General features: G+C 53.9%; 1 non-coding gene across 1 annotated transcript; it reads right to left on the minus strand.

The window, feature by feature from the left end:
- Nucleotides 1-6,142: 6,142 nt before the first annotated feature.
- LOC124771770 lies at nt 6,143-6,297 on the minus strand. The gene has a single exon (XR_007013484.1). It is a non-coding gene; the product is annotated as a 5.8S ribosomal RNA (ribosomal RNA).
- Nucleotides 6,298-18,187: the final 11,890 nt, after the last annotated feature.

Here is an 18,187-nt window from a genome sequence, read left to right on the forward strand (position 1 = left end):
TCACGTCGGCCGCTTTCAGAGCACCCACTCGGGTGCGACTGAGAGCCAGCCCATGGTACAGGCCAGGCAGAAGCACATTGGCGAGAGCGTAGAGGCGCTGTTGCGGCTTAAGCGGAGCTCGGGATATGACGTCTAGCTGCTCCCCCAGGTGACGTCGGGGATTGAAGACGCAGCGACCGGCGGTGGAGAATTGCAGCCCCAGGTACCGGAAGGTTTCACCCACACGCAGGGCAGGCACGGTGGTGTTGCCTGCCTGGAAGGTAAAGTCTGCGTCTACCTTCACCTTCTTGTCACGTCCAGACGCGACCAAGGCGAGGGTGAAACACTTCCGGGCGTTGATCTGCAGCCCCAGGTGTGCGAGGGCTGCGACAGCTGCGTCGATGAGGGACTGCAAGCCCCTCGCGGTCGATACAAACAGCAAGACGTCATCTGCAAAGGCCGCAGCGTTGACTCTACGACCAAGGATCCGAGCTCCGATGTGGGAGGGAAGTTGACTCAGGACATAGTCCACCGCAAAATTGAAGAAGGGGGAGAGGGGATCGCCCTGCCGTACGCCCCTTGACGGCCGCACAGACACTCCCACGCCGGCGCCGCCCGCTATCACCGTCGCGCTACCCTCGTAGCACCTCTCGACGTACTCGATAAAGCAATCCGGCAGGCCATGCGCCCTCAGCACAGGGCGGAGGGCAGCATGATCCACCGAATCAAATGCATTAGAGACGTCGATTGACGCCACAAAAACAGAGCGACAGGAGCGGACCGCGTCGGTGAGAGCAGTGTTTAAGATGAAGGTATTTTCCAACATCCCATCCCGGGGGATGAATGCCCGCTGACGTTCGTCCACAGCACACGCACGCATCAGGCGTGACGCGAGAACCTTGTGAAAGGTCCGCGCCAGGACCGAGCAGAAAGTCAGCGGGGGATGTTGGTGCAGCCGTTTTGGGGAGAAGTGACGTCCGCGCGCGAAGCATACACTCAGGAAGGGCGCGGGCCAGGAGGAAGAGATTCATGACTTTCACCAGGACTTCGTGCGGCAGGCGCCACAGCTCTGCTGGAATAAGGCCGCCCGGCCCGGCTGCCGATCCCCAGGGTGGCAAGGCAGCAGCGACATCCTCGTATGTGACCGGCCCCCAAAGGCACTCAAGAGCGACAGGCTCCGAGTGCGGGAGGAGGCGGTCACGGATGAAGCCCACGGTGGAGATGGGCTTCTTAGTGAAGAGGTCCGCCCAGAAGTCCAGCAGACCGGGGATGTCATGTGGCGGCTGCAGCAAAGTGCCATCCAGCAGGCCACGCATACAACGTGCACGCGACCTGCGGAAGGCATCCTGCGTCTGCGCGTACTCCCAGCGGCGCCGCTTGCGCTTCTGCAGCGGCGGAGCGGCAGGCGGCCGCTTGGATGGCAGGCGCGGCCGCTGCGTCCTGGTGTTCGTCCTCTCCCCCCTGGACCCGACCGACGCAAGGGCATCCGGGAGCATGCCCAGGATGACATCAGGTGGCGTGCCCCGCCCCAGACCAATGACTCGCTCTAGAGCAGAGAAACGCTGGGCAGAAGCAGGGAGCTCCGCCAGATGATCCCAGATGGCGGCGTCAGTCGGCCCCTCCGATGGCGGCCCGGTGGTGTCGGCCGCGAAGTCCTCAGCTGCGTCATTAGACGGCGCAGCGCCATCGCCCGCGTCGGGCAGCAGCCTCTCCGCTCCCCGGCGGGACACCGGCTCATCCCCCCGACCGATCTCGAGTGCCTCCATGAAGTCGCGGACCAGCTGCTTATGGGCAGCCTTCCCCCGTTGGCACTTGATTGCCTCGAGCGTTCGGTCGGGGAACATCCTAGTCTGCTCTTGGTTGACAAAGAAGAACCGTGCGTCCCTTTCAAGGAACAGTTCCGCGTCTGCTTTGGCTAGCGATAGGACTTCTTCTTCGGTCCACCTCGCGCGATGCCTCTCCGTGATGATCTCCGCGTTGGCGGCCGCTAGGTGTTGGTGGCGCTGGTGGACCCCGAGACCGTTTTTGGTGGTAAATGTGCGGTGGCACTCACTGCCGGCAAAAGAGGCTACACAAGCAATCAGATCTTCATCACGGCCGGTTGGCCGGATAGGTGCTGGGGAAGCTGGGGTGGCACCTTCAGCGGAAGGGCCACCACTTGTATTCACTTTATTGCTGCCCCCAACTTAAAAGGGATAAAGTGAGGGGGGCTGGTAACCTCTCCAAGCCCCTGGGGCGGTCTCCTACTCTGCGAAAATCAGCGGGCCCACGTGAAGGGGAGAAGACCGCAGGAGATGAGAGGCTAAGAGGGCTAGGCCCATGTATTGCACATCACTCTCCCTGTAGCTACAACCCAAGGAAGGCACCTCGCAGCAGCAGCAGCAGCAGCAGCAGCAGCAGCAGCAGCAGCACAACTACATCAAGACCTCGCTTCGGAAAGCCAAGTCCGGATGCAGCCACGCCGCCGCCACTTCGACATCACTAGCCGTCTTTATTCCAGAGAATAAACATACAATATACACAAGTACACTAGTACAGTAAAGATGGTGTGTTACACCGCCAATGTCCACCACCGAGGTGGGGACTTACAGGGCGGACACAAAACTTATGCATATCACAGAAAAGAACACAAATAAACAAAGACAAAATAAAGAAAGAACAAAGGAACAAAGACGGATTATTCCTCCTGTGGATAGGCCCCAGGAGTCAAGGCGAAGAGAATATCCAGCAACCTAGCCAACGCCGACTCGTTCCATCAGCCTAGGAGCCGTCATACGCTTGTAGATTCTGTAACCCTTGCAGCAACTCTGCAGTACACGGGTGCTCAGTACCGCCAGTTCCCGGGGTCGGAAGCCAATGGCGGCCAGGTCCCTCGCCGACGCTGGAGACCATAGACCCCTCCAGTTCAACGTCGCGGTGGATACAGTCACCTCCTCAACGTCACGGTGCAGGTTGGAGATTGCACGCCGGATGGACGGCGTGTCGTAGTAGGCCGCCTTCTGGGAGTCACCAGTCGAGCCAGAGATGGTCTCCGACTATCTGGGCGTCGATCACGCGTTCGATGCCGTCTTTGACCGCCACCACGTCAGGCTTGCGGATGACCTCAGGTGTTCGGAGGTGGGGCTCTCCTTGAGAGAGACATAGTTACTCCCGCCGTTTACCTGCGCTTGCTTGAATTTCTTCACATTGACATTCAGAGCACTGGGCAGAAATCACATTGCGTCAACACCCGCTAGGGCCATCGCAATGCTTTGCTTTAATTAGACAGTCAGATTCCCCCAGTCCGTGCCAGTTCTGAGTTGATCGTTGAATGGCAGCCGAAGAGAATCCGCGCACCCGTGCGCGCCCGGAGGAGCACGCTAAGGCGGACGCGGCCTCGCAGCAAGGAAGATCCGTGGGAGGCCAAGGCATGGGACCGAGCTCGGATCCTGCACACAGGTTGAAGCACCGGGGCGCGAACGCCGTGCCGACACGAGGCCGACGAACGGCGAGAGGAGACCACGCCCGCGCTAAACGCCCGCACTTACCGGCACCCCTACGGCACTCACCTCGCCCAGGCCCGGCACGTTAGCGCTGACCCACTTCCCGACCAAGCCCGACACGCTCCGATCCTCAGAGCCAATCCTTATCCCGAAGTTACAGATCCAATTTGCCGACTTCCCTTACCTACATTATTCTATCGACTAGAGGCTCTTCACCTTGGAGACCTGCTGCGTATATGGGTACGAACCAGCGCGACACTTCCACGTTGCCCTCTCCCGGATTTTCAAGGTCCGAGGGGAAGATCGGGACACCGCCGCAACTGCGGTGCTCTTCGCGTTCCAAACCCTATCTCCCTGCTAGAGGATTCCAGGGAACTCGAACGCACATGCAGAAAAGAAAACTCTTCCCCGATCTCCCGACGGCGTCTCCGGGTCCTTTTGGGTTACCCCGACGAGCATCGCTAAAAGAGGGGCCCGACTTGTATCGGTTCCACTGCTGGGTTCCGGAATAAGAATTGGATTCCCTTTCGCCCAACGGGGGCCAGCACAAAGTGCATCATGCTATGACGGCACCCATCAACATCGGATTTCTCCTAGGGCTTAGGATCGACTGACTCGTGTGCAACGGTTGTTCACACGAAACCCTTCTCCGCGTCAGCCCTCCAGGGCCACGATGGAGTATTTGCTACTACCACCAAGATCTGCACCGATGGCGGCTCACACCCAGACCCTTCTGCGCCCACCGCCGCGACCCTCCTACTCGTCAGGGCTTCGCGGCCGGCCGCAAGGACCGGCCATGACTGCCAGACTGACGGCCGAGTATAGGCACGACGCTTCAGCGCCATCCATTTTCAGGGCTAGTTGCTTCGGCAGGTGAGCTGTTACACACTCCTTAGCGGATTCCGACTTCCATGACCACCGTCCTGCTGTCTTAAGCAACCAACGCCTTTCATGGTTTCCCATGAGCGTCGATTCGGGCGCCTTAACTCGGCGTATGGTTCATCCCACAGCGCCAGTTCTGCTTACCAAAAGTGGCCCACTTGGCACTCCGAACCGAGTCGTTTGCTCGCGGCTTCAGCATATCAAGCAAGCCGGAGATCTCACCCATTTAAAGTTTGAGAATAGGTTGAGGTCGTTTCGGCCCCAAGGCCTCTAATCATTCGCTTTACCGGATGAGACTCGTACGAGCACCAGCTATCCTGAGGGAAACTTCGGAGGGAACCAGCTACTAGATGGTTCGATTAGTCTTTCGCCCCTATACCCAGCTCCGACGATCGATTTGCACGTCAGAATCGCTACGGACCTCCATCAGGGTTTCCCCTGACTTCGTCCTGGCCAGGCATAGTTCACCATCTTTCGGGTCCCAACGTGTACGCTCTAGGTGCGCCTCACCTCGCAATGAGGACGAGACGCTCCGGGAGTGCGGAGGCCGCCGCCCCGTGAAGGGCGGGGAAGCCCCATCCTCCCTCGGCCCGCGCAAGGCGAGACCTTCACTTTCATTACGCCTTTAGGTTTCGTACAGCCCAATGACTCGCGCACATGTTAGACTCCTTGGTCCGTGTTTCAAGACGGGTCGTGAAATTGTCCAAAGCTGAAGCGCCGCTGACGGGAGCGATTATTACGCCCGAGAGCATCCCGAGCCAACAGCGGCGCGGGTTGGGGGCCGGGCCAGGTAGGTCCGTCATCCGGGAAGAACCACGCGCGCTTGCAGGGAGCCCGAGCGCCCAAAGGGGCGAATCGACTCCTCCAGATATACCGCCGGGCAGCTAGCCAGGACACCGGGGCTCTGCCCAACAGACGCGAACCGAGGCCCGCGGTAGGACAGGCTGCGAACCCGGGCCGTAGGCCGGCACCCAGCGGGTCGCGACGTCCTACTAAGGGAGAAGTGCGGCCCACCGCATACAGGAACGGCCCCACCCCGCGGCGAGTGGAAAGGCAACCGGACACGACCCCGCCGCGGATTGCTCCGTGCCGGCGGCCGGCCCCATCTGCCGAGGGCGGAGGCCAGTGGCCGGATGGGCGTGAATCTCACCCGTTCGACCTTTCGGACTTCTCACGTTTACCCCAGAACGGTTTCACGTACTTTTGAACTCTCTCTTCAAAGTTCTTTTCAACTTTCCCTCACGGTACTTGTTCGCTATCGGTCTCGTGGTCATATTTAGTCTTAGATGGAATTTACCACCCACTTGGAGCTGCACTCTCAAGCAACCCGACTCGAAGGAGAGGTCCCGCCGACACTCGCACCGGCCGCTACGGGCCTGGCACCCTCTACGGGCCGTGGCCTCATTCAAGTTGGACTTGGGCTCGGCGCGAGGCGTCGGGGTAGTGGACCCTCTCAAAAACCACATGCCACGACAGGCGGCAGCCTGTGGGGTTCGGTGCTGGACTCTTCCCTGTTTGCTCGCCCTTACTGGGGGAATCCGTGTTAGTTTGTTTTCCTCCGCTTAGTAATATGCTTAAATTCAGCGGGTAGTCTCGTCTGCTCTGAGGTCGTTGTACGAGGTGTCGCACGCCACACCGCCAGCCGGCTGTGCACGCTACCGAGTAAGTACCGGTATGCGAACCGCCAGGCGACGGGCGCGCATCGCACGTTTAAGGAGACGTGGCCGGCCCCACAGGCGGCCGCGACACTCCCAGGTCTGCGAAGCGGGGCAAACGCCGCGCGCTTCAGTATACGTAGCCGACCCTCAGCCAGACGTGGCCCGGGAACGGAATCCATGGACCGCAATGTGCGTTCGAAACGTCGATGTTCATGTGTCCTGCAGTTCACATGTCGACGCGCAATTTGCTGCGTTCTTCATCGACCCACGAGCCGAGTGATCCACCGTCCTGGGTGATCTTTTCATAGTTTCCACTGTCTCTTTCAAGACAGTTGCATAGGCGGGACTGAGGCGTGTGACGGCCCCTGTTCCAGCGTTCTGTGTCCAACGGCCTCACGGCCGATGGGCGTCGTACGGCTCCACACCGGAGCGAACAGGCACTCGGGCGAAAGTAATTCAAAACCTGCGCCAGGCGCCAGGTGCCGCAGGCCAGCCGCTCCAAAGCTTCAGCGCTCGTACCACACAACGCTTCCGTCCCCCCTGCGGGTCCGGGGATTAGAATAGGCCCGAGGTATTCCTGCCTGTCGTAAGACGCGACTAAAAGGAGTCCATCCCCCTCATGGGGGTAGTTAGCGCCTGCGTCCGGAGACGGACGGTTTCACGACCTATAATCGTGGTCTTTTTGGTTTTTCACTTCTCGTTTCTTCCTTCCTTTTGTTGGTTCCTTTCTTTGCTCTTCTCCACTTCACTGTCTTCCTTACTCTTTCCCTTGACTTCTCCTTGCCTTCTCATTGCCTTTTTCTCCTTGCCTTCTTCTCCTTGCCTTCTTCTCCTTGCCTTCTCATTGCCTCCTTCTCCTTGCTTTCTCATTGCCTTCTTCTCCTTGCCTTCTCTGGTCTCCGCCTCGGCGTTTGAGACTGTCTGTCCTCTTTCTCCGTCTCTCTTCTTTTTCCTCTTCTTCCTTCCTCCCTGTGCGTGTCTGAAGGCCGACCCACGCGTTCGCACGCGTAGCCAGTGACGGGGTAACGCGTAAGTCCCCGCCCTGGGTAGACATGTAAGGCACGCGCGTACCCCCTGGTAAAGGCCAGGCCCGGGGAGGGGTGATTGCCTGAGCTGATACCTTCTGACCATGCCGATTGGTCCCTCCGTCTGTTTCTCGGGAGGTGTGACCTGAGGTGTAAACATTCACCTAAGGCGGGAGTGCCCTCTGAGAGGGTTCCCACAAGGAAGGAGCGCGCCATCGGAGACGCTGGCAATCATGGGGGATTCCTCCGCAATGGATTCTACTCCATCGCTTTCGACTTCGACCCACAAACGGAAACGTGACCAGCCAACAGTGACAAAACTACTACCGCCTGCCCCACAGTTCCTCGTAGTTTCTCGATCTGAGGACGGAAAGGATTTTTCCTCTGTCAACCCTTTCGTTATTCAGAAGGGCGTAGATGCCATAGCCGGATCTGTCAAATCTTGTACCAGGTTGCGTAACGGTACCTTATTACTAGAAACTGAGAGTGCCTTTCAGGCACAAAAACTGCTTCGGGCCACACTCTTGTACACGTTCCCTGTCCGGGTGGAGGCCCACCGCACTTTGAATTTGTCTCGTGGTGTAGTCTATAGTAGCTCTCTCGACGGATTGACTGACGAGGAGCTTCAATCTTTCCTCGCTGAGCAGGGCGTGACGGCTGTCCATCGGGTCATGAAAAAGGTCAACAATGACCTTGTACCGACCCGGACACTTTTCTTAACCTTCGATAGTGTTAAGCTGCCATCGCGCATCAAGGCGGGCTACGAGGTTATTTCTGTTCGCCCCTATGTCCCGACACCTACGCGCTGCTACCAGTGTCAGCGTTTCAATCACACACGACAGTCTTGCTCCAATGCGGCTAAATGTGTCACTTGTGGCAGGGATGCCCATGAGGGTGACTGTCCACCTCCGTCTCCTCGTTGTGTGAACTGTCAGGGTGACCATGCCGCATCCTCCCGCGACTGTCCTGTCTATAAGGAAGAACGCTGTATCCAGGAAATTCGAGTCAAAGAGAAAGTGTCCACCTCGGCTGCTTGCAAGCTATTGGCTAGTAGGAAGCCCACGCTGCTCCCAGCGGGGAAATACAGCACTGTCCTCGCCTCTCCACGGACTACCCGGGAGGTAGCAACCCAGACATGCGATCTGACCTTCAGCACCACGGTCGTCCGTTCGGCCAGTGCTAAGATCGCGCGGTCGACGTCTCCTCTTCCTCCCATCACCCCACAGACACCAGCCACTTCCTCAGCTTCTGCTCAGTCGAAGACCCCGAAGTCAGATGCACGGGCCTTCAAGAAGGAACCATCCCGTGCAGACTTCCTCCGTCCCTCGACCTCCCAGCCTTCGACCGGTACTTCCACCAAACGTCCTTCTAAAAAGGCGCATAGGAAGCACAGTTCTCCTTCTCCGCCGCGGCGCCTTTCTTCTCCTGCGCCACCCAGCGGTTGCCGCCCCAGGCCGTCATCCGTTTCGCCTGGCCGCACCGCTGGTAGCCGAACATCTGGAAGTTCACCGGCGGAGGAAGCTCCCCCTCCCGGCCATCCTCCCGAGATGGCCGATGACCCTATAGACCCCATGGACGATGACTGTCCGCCTCCTGCTAGCGGCGGCAGTGATCGCTCGAAGCCAGGCCCTAAGCGGCCTTCGAGGTGACCCCTTCTCTCATCTTCCTTTTCTTACGATGGCACTTATTAACTGGAGTATTCGCAGCATTCGCTCCAACCGAGAGGACTTGAAGTTGCTGCTCCGCGTGCATCGTCCGCTCGTCGTAGCCCTCCAGGAAACGAAGCTACGCCCATGCGATCAAATTGCCTTGGCACACTACACCTCTGTGCGTTTTGACCTACCCCCTGTGGTAGGTATCCCAGCTCATGGAGGGGTTATGTTGCTGGTCCGAGATGATATTTACTACGATCCCATCACGTTGCACACCGGCCTGCAGGCAGTTGCCATCCGCATTACTCTCCCCACTTTTCCGTTTTCCTTTTGTACCGTTTACGCTCCATCGTCATCTGCCGTTACCAGGGCAGACATGACGCAACTTATTGCTCAGCTACCTGCACCATTTTTGTTAACTGGAGACTTCAATGCCCACTATCCTCTTTGGGGCTCTACAGCATCCTGCCCGAGGGGCTCCCTGTTAGCAGACCTTTTCAACCAGCTCAATCTTGTCTGCCTCAATACTGGCGCCCCTACTTTTCTTTCGGACACATCTCATACCTATTCCCATTTAGACCTCTCTATATGTACTCCCCAACTTGCACGCCGGTTTGAGTGGTATGCACTTGCTGATACATATTCGAGCGACCACTTCCCGTGTGTTATCCATCTCCTGCAGCATACTCCCTCTCCGTGCTCCTCTCGTTGGACCATCTCCAAGGCAGACTGGGGGCTCTTCTCTTCCAGGGCGACCTTTCAGGATCAAACCTTCACAAGCTGCGATCGTCAGGTCGCACACCTCATGGAAGTCATTCTCGCTGCTGCTGAATATTCCATCCCTCACCCTACTTCTTCTCCACGTCGCGTACCGGTCCCATGGTGGACCGCAGCATGTAGAGACGCTTTACGTGCTCGTCGACGTGCTTTACGCACCTTTAAACGCCACCCTACAGTGGCGAATTGTATTAATTATAAACGATTACGTGCTCACTGTCGTCGTATTATTAAAGAAAGCAAGAAAGCCAGCTGGGCTGCTTTCACAAGCACCTTCAACAGTTCTACTCCTTCTTCTGTTGTCTGGGGTAGCCTGCGCCGGCTATCTGGCACTAAGGTCCACTCCCCAGTTTCTGGCTTGAAGGTCGCGAATGAAGTCCTTGTGGCCCCTGAGGCTGTCTCCAATGCCTTCGGCCGCTTTTTCGCCGAGGTTTCGAGCTCCGCTCATTACCACCCTGCCTTCCTCCCCCGCAAACAGGCAGAGGAGGCTAGGCCACCTGACTTCCGCTCCTCGAATTGTGAAAGTTATAATGCCCCATTCACCATGCGGGAACTCGAAACCGCACTTGGCCGATCACGGTCCTCCGCTCCGGGGCCTGATTCTATTCATATTCAGATGCTGAAGAACCTTTCTCCTGCGGGTAAAGGTTTTCTTCTTCGTACATACAATCGCATCTGGATTGAGGGACATGTTCCCGCATGCTGGTGCGAGTCTATTGTTGTTCCGATTCCTAAGCCGGGGAAGGACAAGCACTTGCCTTCCAGTTATCGACCTATCTCGCTTACCAGCTGTGTCTGTAAAGTGATGGAGCGAATGGTTACCTCTCGATTGGTTTGGCTGCTCGAGTCTCGACGCCTACTTACCAATGTACAATGTGGATTTCGAAGGCGCCGCTCTGCTGTTGATCATCTGGTTACCTTGTCGACCTTCATTATGAATAACTTCTTGCGGAAGCGCCCGACCGCGGCTGTGTTCTTTGATTTGGAGAAGGCTTACGACACCTGTTGGAGGGCGGGCATTCTCCGCACCATGCATACATGGGGCTTTCGCGGTCGCCTCCCTCTTTTTATCCGTTCCTTTTTAATGGATCGACAGTTTCGGGTACGTGTGGGTTCTGTCCTGTCCGACACCTTTCGCCAGGAGAATGGGGTGCCACAGGGCTCAGTTTTGAGCGTCGCTCTCTTCGCCATCGCGATCAATCCAATAATGGATTGCCTCCCAGCTGATGTATCAGGCTCCCTTTTCGTGGACGATTTTACCATCTATTGCAGCGCGCAGTGTCCATGTGTCCTGGAGCGCTGTCTTCAGCGTTCTCTTGACCGTCTTTACTCCTGGAGTGTCGCCAATGGCTTCCGTTTTTCTGCCGAGAAGACGGTCTGTATTAACTTCTGGCGCTACAAAGAGTTTCTCCCACCGTCCTTACGACTCAGTCCCGTTGCTCTCCCACTCGTGGAGACAATCAAATTTTTAGGCCTTACCTTTGACAGGAAACTTAGCTGGTCTCCACATGTGTCATATTTGGCCGCCCGTTGTACCCGTTCTTTAAATGTCCTCCGTGTTCTCAGTGGTCTGTCGTGGGGAGCGGATCGAACCGTCCTACTTCGTCTATATCGGTCGATCGTCCGCTCCAAGCTGGATTATGGGAGCTTCGTATACTCCTCTGCACGGCCATCCATCTTACGCCGCCTCAACTCCATACAACATCGGGGTTTACAACTTGCGATCGAAGCATTTTATACCAGTCCCATAGAGAGTCTTCATGCTGACGCTGGCGAATTGCCACTCACCTACCGGCGCGATATACTGCTTTGTCGGTATGCCTGTCGGCTACTGTCAATGCCCGACCATCCGTCTTATCGTTCCTTTTTTGACGACTCTCTTGACCTTCAATACGGGTTGTATGTCTCTGCCTTGCTACCCCCTGGAGTTCGCTTTCGTCGCCTCCTTCAACACCTTCATTTTTCACTCCCTGCAACCTTTCGAGTGGGCGAGAGCCGCACGCCACCTTGGCTCCAGGCTCAGGTCCGCGTTCACCTCGACCTCAGCTCGCTCCCAAAAGAGGTCACCCCCGGTTCGGTCTACCACTCCCGTTTTTTGGAACTTCGTTCGAAGTTCAACAACATGACTTTCATTTATACAGATGGCTCTAAGACCAATGACGGGGTCGGGTGTTCCTTTATTGTCGGGGCACAAAGTTTCCAATACCGGCTCCATGGCCATTGTTCGGTCTTCACAGCTGAGCTCTTTGCCCTCTACCAGGCTGTTCTTTACATCTGCCGCCACCGACATTCTGCTTATGTCATCTGCTCAGATTCCCTGAGCGCCATCCAGAGCCTCAGTGATCCGTACCCGGTTCACCCTTTCGTACACCGGATCCAACGCTCTCTTCAGCAGCTGGTGGACGTCGGTACGCCGGTTAGCTTTATGTGGGTTCCTGGCCATGTCGGTATCCCTGGGAACGAAGCTGCAGATGACGCGGCCAAGGCTGCGGTCCTCCAGCCTCGGACAGCTTCTTGTTGTGTCCCTTCGTCCGATTTTGGCAGGGCCATTTGTCGGCGCGTTGTGTCGCTGTGGCATGCCGATTGGGCTGCACTTACCGACAACAAGCTTCGGGCCTTAAAACCTCTTCCCGTGGCTTGGACGTCGTCCTCACGCCCTTCTCGGCGGGAGGAGGTCGTTTCAGCAAGGTTAAGAATTGGACACTGCCGGTTCAGCCATCGCCATCTGCTGACGGCTGCGCCGGCGCCGTTCTGCCCATGTGGGCACTTGCTGACGGTTAGACACATTTTAATGTCCTGTCCAGATCTTAACACACTGCGCCTCGATCTTAACCTGCCTAATACTTTAGATGCCATTTTAGCGGATGACCCACGAGCAGCTGCTCGTGTTCTTTGTTTTATCAATTTGACAAACCTCGCTAAGGACATTTGATGATGTTTTTTAATCCTATGCCTGTCAGTCTGTCTTTTATTGTGTTTTCCCTTTTAGTTGTTGTTGTCAACTTGTGCCTCGCGGTGCATTCTTAGAGTAGTCAGGGCGCTAATGACCATTGAAGTTGTGCGCCCGAAAACCACAAAAAAAAAAAAAAAAAAAACATTTCCGTTAGTTTTGAGAAGCACGCGTGGTTCCGCACGCGGCGCACGGCTACTGCGAGCCGTACAGGTAGCGTGTTGCGCGACACGACACGCACATCGAAAGACATGCAGTCTAGTCGGTAATGATCCTTCCGCAGGTTCACCTACGGCAACCTTGTTACGGCTTTTACTTCCTCTAAATGATCGAGTTTGGTCATCTTTCCGGTAGCATCGGCAACGACAGAGTCAATGCCGCGTACCAGTCCGAAGACCTCACTAAATCATTCAATCGGTAGTAGCGACGGGCGGTGTGTACAAAGGGCAGGGACGTAATCAATGCGAGCTTATGACTCGCGCTTACTGGGAATTCCTCGTTCATGGGGAACAATTGCAAGCCCCAATCCCTAGCACGAAGGAGGTTCAGCGGGTTACCCCGACCCTTCGGCCTAGGAAGACACGCTGATTCCTTCAGTGTAGCGCGCGTGCGGCCCAGAACATCTAAGGGCATCACAGACCTGTTATTGCTCAATCTCGTGCGGCTAGAAGCCGCCTGTCCCTCTAAGAAGAAAAGTAATCGCTGACAGCACGAAGGATGTCACGCGACTAGTTAGCAGGCTAGAGTCTCGTTCGTTATCGGAATTAACCAGACAAATCGCTCCACCAACTAAGAACGGCCATGCACCACCACCCACCGAATCAAGAAAGAGCTATCAATCTGTCAATCCTTCCGGTGTCCGGGCCTGGTGAGGTTTCCCGTGTTGAGTCAAATTAAGCTGCAGGCTCCACTCCTGGTGGTGCCCTTCCGTCAATTCCTTTAAGTTTCAGCTTTGCAACCATACTTCCCCCGGAACCCAAAAGCTTTGGTTTCCCGGAGGCTGCCCGCCGAGTCATCGGAGGAACTGCGGCGGATCGCTGGCTGGCATCATTTATGGTTAGAACTAGGGCGGTATCTGATCGCCTTCGAACCTCTAACTTTCGTTCTTGATTAATGAAAACATACTTGGAAAATTACCCTCAGACTTCAAGAAGAATATAATAATCCCAATCCCAAAGAAAGCAGGTGTTGACAGATGTGAAAATTACCGAACTATCAGCTTAATAAGTCACAGCTGCAAAATACTAACACGAATTCTTTGCAGACGAATGGAAAAACTAGTAGAAGCCAACCTCGGGGAAGATCAGTTTGGATTCCGTAGAAACACTGGAACACGTGAGGCAATACTGACCTTACGACTTATCTTAGAAGAAAGATTAAGGAAAGGCAAACCTACATTTCTAGCATTTGTAGACTTAGAGAAAGCTTTTGACAATGTTGACTGGAATACTCTCTTTCACATTCTAAAGGTGGCAGGGGTAAAATACAGGGAGCGTAAGGCTCTTTACAATTTGTACAGAAACCAGATGGCAGTTATAAGAGTCGAGGTACATGAAAGAGAAGCAGTGGTTGGGAAGGGAGTAAGACGGGGTTGTAGCCTCTCCCCGATGTTGTTCAATCTGTATATTGAGCAAGCAGTAAAGGAAACAAAGAAAAATTCGGAGTAGGTATTAAAATTCATGGAGAAGAAATAAAAACTTTGAGGTTCGCCGATGACATTGTAATTCTGTCAGAGACAGCAAAGGACTTGTAAGAGCAGTTGAATGGAATGGACAGTGTCTTGAAAGGAGGATATAAGATGAACATCAACAAAAGCAAAACAAGGATAATGGAATGTAGTCTAATTAAGTCGGGTGATGCTGAGGGAATTAGATTAGGAAATGAGGCACTTAAAGTAGTAAAGGAGTTTTGCTATTTGGGGAGCAAAATAACTGATGATGGTCGAAGTAGAGAGGATATAAAATGTAGGCTGGCAATGGCAAGGAAAGCGTTGCTGAAGAAGAGAAATTTGTTAACATCCAGTATTGATTTAAGTGTCAGGAAGTCATTTCTGAAAGTATTCGTATGAAGTGTAGCCATGTATGGAAGTGAAACATGGACGATAAATAGTTTGGACAAGAAGAGAATAGAAGCTTTCGAAATGTGGTGCTACAGAAGAATGCTGAAGATTAGATGGGTAGATCACATAACTAATGAGGAAGTATTGAATAGGATTGGGGAGAAGAGAAGTTTGTGGCACAACTTGACCAGAAGAAGGGATCGGTTGGTAGGACATGTTCTGAGGCGTCAAGGGATTACCAATTTAGTATTGGAGGGCAGCGTGGAGGGTAAAAATCGTAGAGGGAGACCAAGAGATGAATACACTAAGCAGATTCAGAAGGATGTAGGTTGCAGTAGGTACTGGGAGATGAAAAAGCTTGCACAGGATAGAGTAGCATGGAGAGCTGCATCAAACCAGTCTCAGGACTGAAGACCACAACAACAACAACAACAACAACTTGGCAAATGCTTTCACTTCTGTTCGTCTTGCGACGATCCAAGAATTTCACCTCTAACGTCGCAATACGAATGCCCCCGCCTGTCCCTATTAATCATCACCTCGGGTTCCGAAAACCAACAAAATAGAACCGAGGTCCTATTCCATTATTCCATGCACACAGTATTCAGGCCGGCTTGCCTGCTTTAAGCACTCTAATTTGTTCAAAGTAAACGTGCCGGCCCACCGAGACATTCAATAAAGAGCACCCTGGTAGGATTTCAACGGGGTCCGCCTCGGGACGCACGAGCACGCACGAGGCGGTTGCACACCTTCGGCTCGCCCCACCGGCAGGACGTCCCACGATACATGCCAGTTAAACACCGACGGGCAGTGAACCAACAGCGTGGGACACAAATCCAACTACGAGCTTTTTAACCGCAACAACTTTAATATACGCTATTGGAGCTGGAATTACCGCGGCTGCTGGCACCAGACTTTCCCTCCAATGGATACTCGTTAAAGGATTTAAAGTGTACTCATTCCGATTACGGGGCCTCGGATGAGTCCCGTATCGTTATTTTTCGTCACTACCTCCCCGTGCCGGGAGTGGGTAATTTGCGCGCCTGCTGCCTTCCTTTGATGTGGTAGCCGTTTCTCAGGCTCCCTCTCCGGAATCGAACCCTGATTCCCCGTTACCCGTTACAACCATGGTAGGCGCAGAACCTACCATCGACAGTTGATAAGGCAGACATTTGAAAGATGCGTCGCCGGTATGAGGACTGTGTGGTCAGCCCAAAGTTATTCAGAGTCACCAAGGCAAACGGACCGGACGAGCCGACCGATTGGTTTTGATCTAATAAAAGCGTCCCTTCCATCTCTGGTCGGGACTCTGTTTTTTCTTTTTTTTTTTTTAAAAAAAAATTCTTTATTGATAACCAATATAATTATACAAATTGACCCACTACCTTATGCTCATTAGTGGGTCCTAACAGTTATACATTTGTATTGAATTGTGCAGCTAGCTTTTAATTTAATAGTGAGCTACAGTTACACTAACAACAATGGGCATTTAATATCTATATCTACTGTTTATATCTAATTCCTATAACTAATTGAATTTATATATTTTCTGCAGCGTCACATGTGTGCCAGTAAGAATATAAACCTACTTAATATGCCTTGTTCTTCGAGCTAACCCTGAAGAACATGCCCCTGGCACTGGGCAGGCCTCGACGTTATAAATCGCTGCAGTACCTATTCTAATTTCCTATAACTAAGTCCTACAAACTAACTTATCCTACGTCATATTCGGTGTGTCATAATCGGTGGTTGGTCCCTACTACCCCTAGTCCTGTACATGGCGGATTCCAACTCAGGTGAAGTTGGCCAGTCCATGCACGGGCGGTATGGGACTAGGGCTCTTGGTCACAATCGGTAATAATTATTTGTTCTTACTGTATCTCTCTTAAATATTCAGTTAAAACTTTTCGAGATAACTCGTTTGCCAAGGTGTTTAGAGTCTGAAAGGTTTCCTCACGTCTAAGCAGTTGATACGTGTCATGGTTAGGAAGTCTGTCTCGTAGTGTGTTTGCGACATCATTGAAGAGAGGGCATTCGTAAACAACATGTTCGGGTGTACCCTCCGGATCGCCACAGCCGCACGCTGGTGTTGCCCTTTTCCCAAATCGACATAAGTATGTCGGGTAGGGTCCATGGCCAGTGAGAAAGTGAATCAGACCTCGTGTAGGCTCGAAGTACTTCATACCCAGGCGTTCCCTCACATCAGGTAGAAACTGGAAGGTTCGTTGTCCAGCCTCTTCTACAGACCAGGTCTCCTGCCAGAGTTCCTCCCCTCTTTTCCTTATTTCTCTTTTGTCCCCCACTGTGATACCCATATTATCTACAATCTTTTCGTAATTATCCCTTTTGGCCCAGTACCAGGCCGCCTGTTCCCTTATCTTGATGTCCAGAGGGCAGAGCCCCATTATGACTAATAGGGCCCCCCCTGGAGATGTTCTGTAAGCACCCACAGCTCTCAGTAGCATGCTTCTCTGGACCCTTCTCACTGCCATGGCGGGCACTACCCTCGTGAGCCTGTACGCCCAGACTCCCGAGCCGTAACCCACGACTGAAGTTAGGATGCTGTTGTGATATAGTCTGATTAAGTGTGGAGGAAGATGGAAACTTTTATGACCTATTGAGATGAGATTGTTTAGTATCTGAAGGGCTCTCTGGGTGACGGTATCAATGTGCTTGCCGAAACTCCACCTCTCATCAATGATGACTCCTAGGTAGCGTGTCTCTCGTCGTCTAAGAACTGGTGAACCGTCTATTCTGACAGTCGGATTTCTAATGAGATGTCCTTTTAGCAGGAGGTAAGTAGATTTGCTGGGCGATATCGTCATTTTAGTCCACTGTTGGAGTTTGTCTAGTGCTGTCGCTATCTTTGGTTCAATGTCTTCGCGGCTGCGGCCGCCAACCAACAGGAGGAGGTCATCTGTGTAAGCTATTACCTCTAGCACCTCTTCACTCTGTTGTAAGCTATCTAACAAGGGCTCCATGTGGATGTCCCAGAAGAGGGGTCCCAAGACGGAGCCTTGGGGACATCCTTTAGTGATTGTCTTACCAACTCTTTCGCTAGAGGATGATAGCCAAACCTCCCGATCCTCACAATAGCTCCTCAGGCAACCATATAGCGGCCCTGGACACTCTTTCTCCCGCAGGCAGGAGAAGAGCGAAGGCCACCACAGGTTGTCGAAGGCGCCACTTATGTCAACCATGATGCCAACCACGTATTTGTGCGGGGTCGAGCCACAGTTCTCGGCCGCCAGGGCGATTGCATCAGATGCCGACCGCCCCGGCCTGAACCCGAACTGCCTGTCACTCATCCCGCACAACACTCTGTGTGCTGTCAGTCTGTCAGCCAGCAATTTTTCCAATATTTTGCCAAATATATCCAGCAGGCAAATAGGCCTGTAGGATTTCGCTTCTGCGGGATCCTTATCTGGTCCTTTCTTTATGATGACTACATCTGCCATTTTCCATATCTTAGGGAACTTACGCTGTCTGAGGCATTCATTGTACAGATGTGTTAGTGGTGCAGTCAGCTGGGGCGCCAGAAACTGCACCACCTCCGCCACAATGCCGTCTGGCCCAGGTGCTTTTCCTCTTCGCAGAGATCTTACGTGGGTTGCTACCTCCTCTTCTGAGAAGGGGTAGACAGCCGTCTCATTGGTGTATATCTCTCGGTCTTGATCTCTGAGTTGCTGCTGCCTCTCTGTTTCCCCATCTGCATTGTCGTCA

The sequence above is a fragment of the Schistocerca piceifrons genome, unplaced genomic scaffold (genome assembly GCF_021461385.2).
Source record: "Schistocerca piceifrons isolate TAMUIC-IGC-003096 unplaced genomic scaffold, iqSchPice1.1 HiC_scaffold_936, whole genome shotgun sequence".
In the NCBI taxonomy this organism is placed as follows: Eukaryota; Metazoa; Arthropoda; class Insecta; order Orthoptera; family Acrididae; genus Schistocerca; species Schistocerca piceifrons.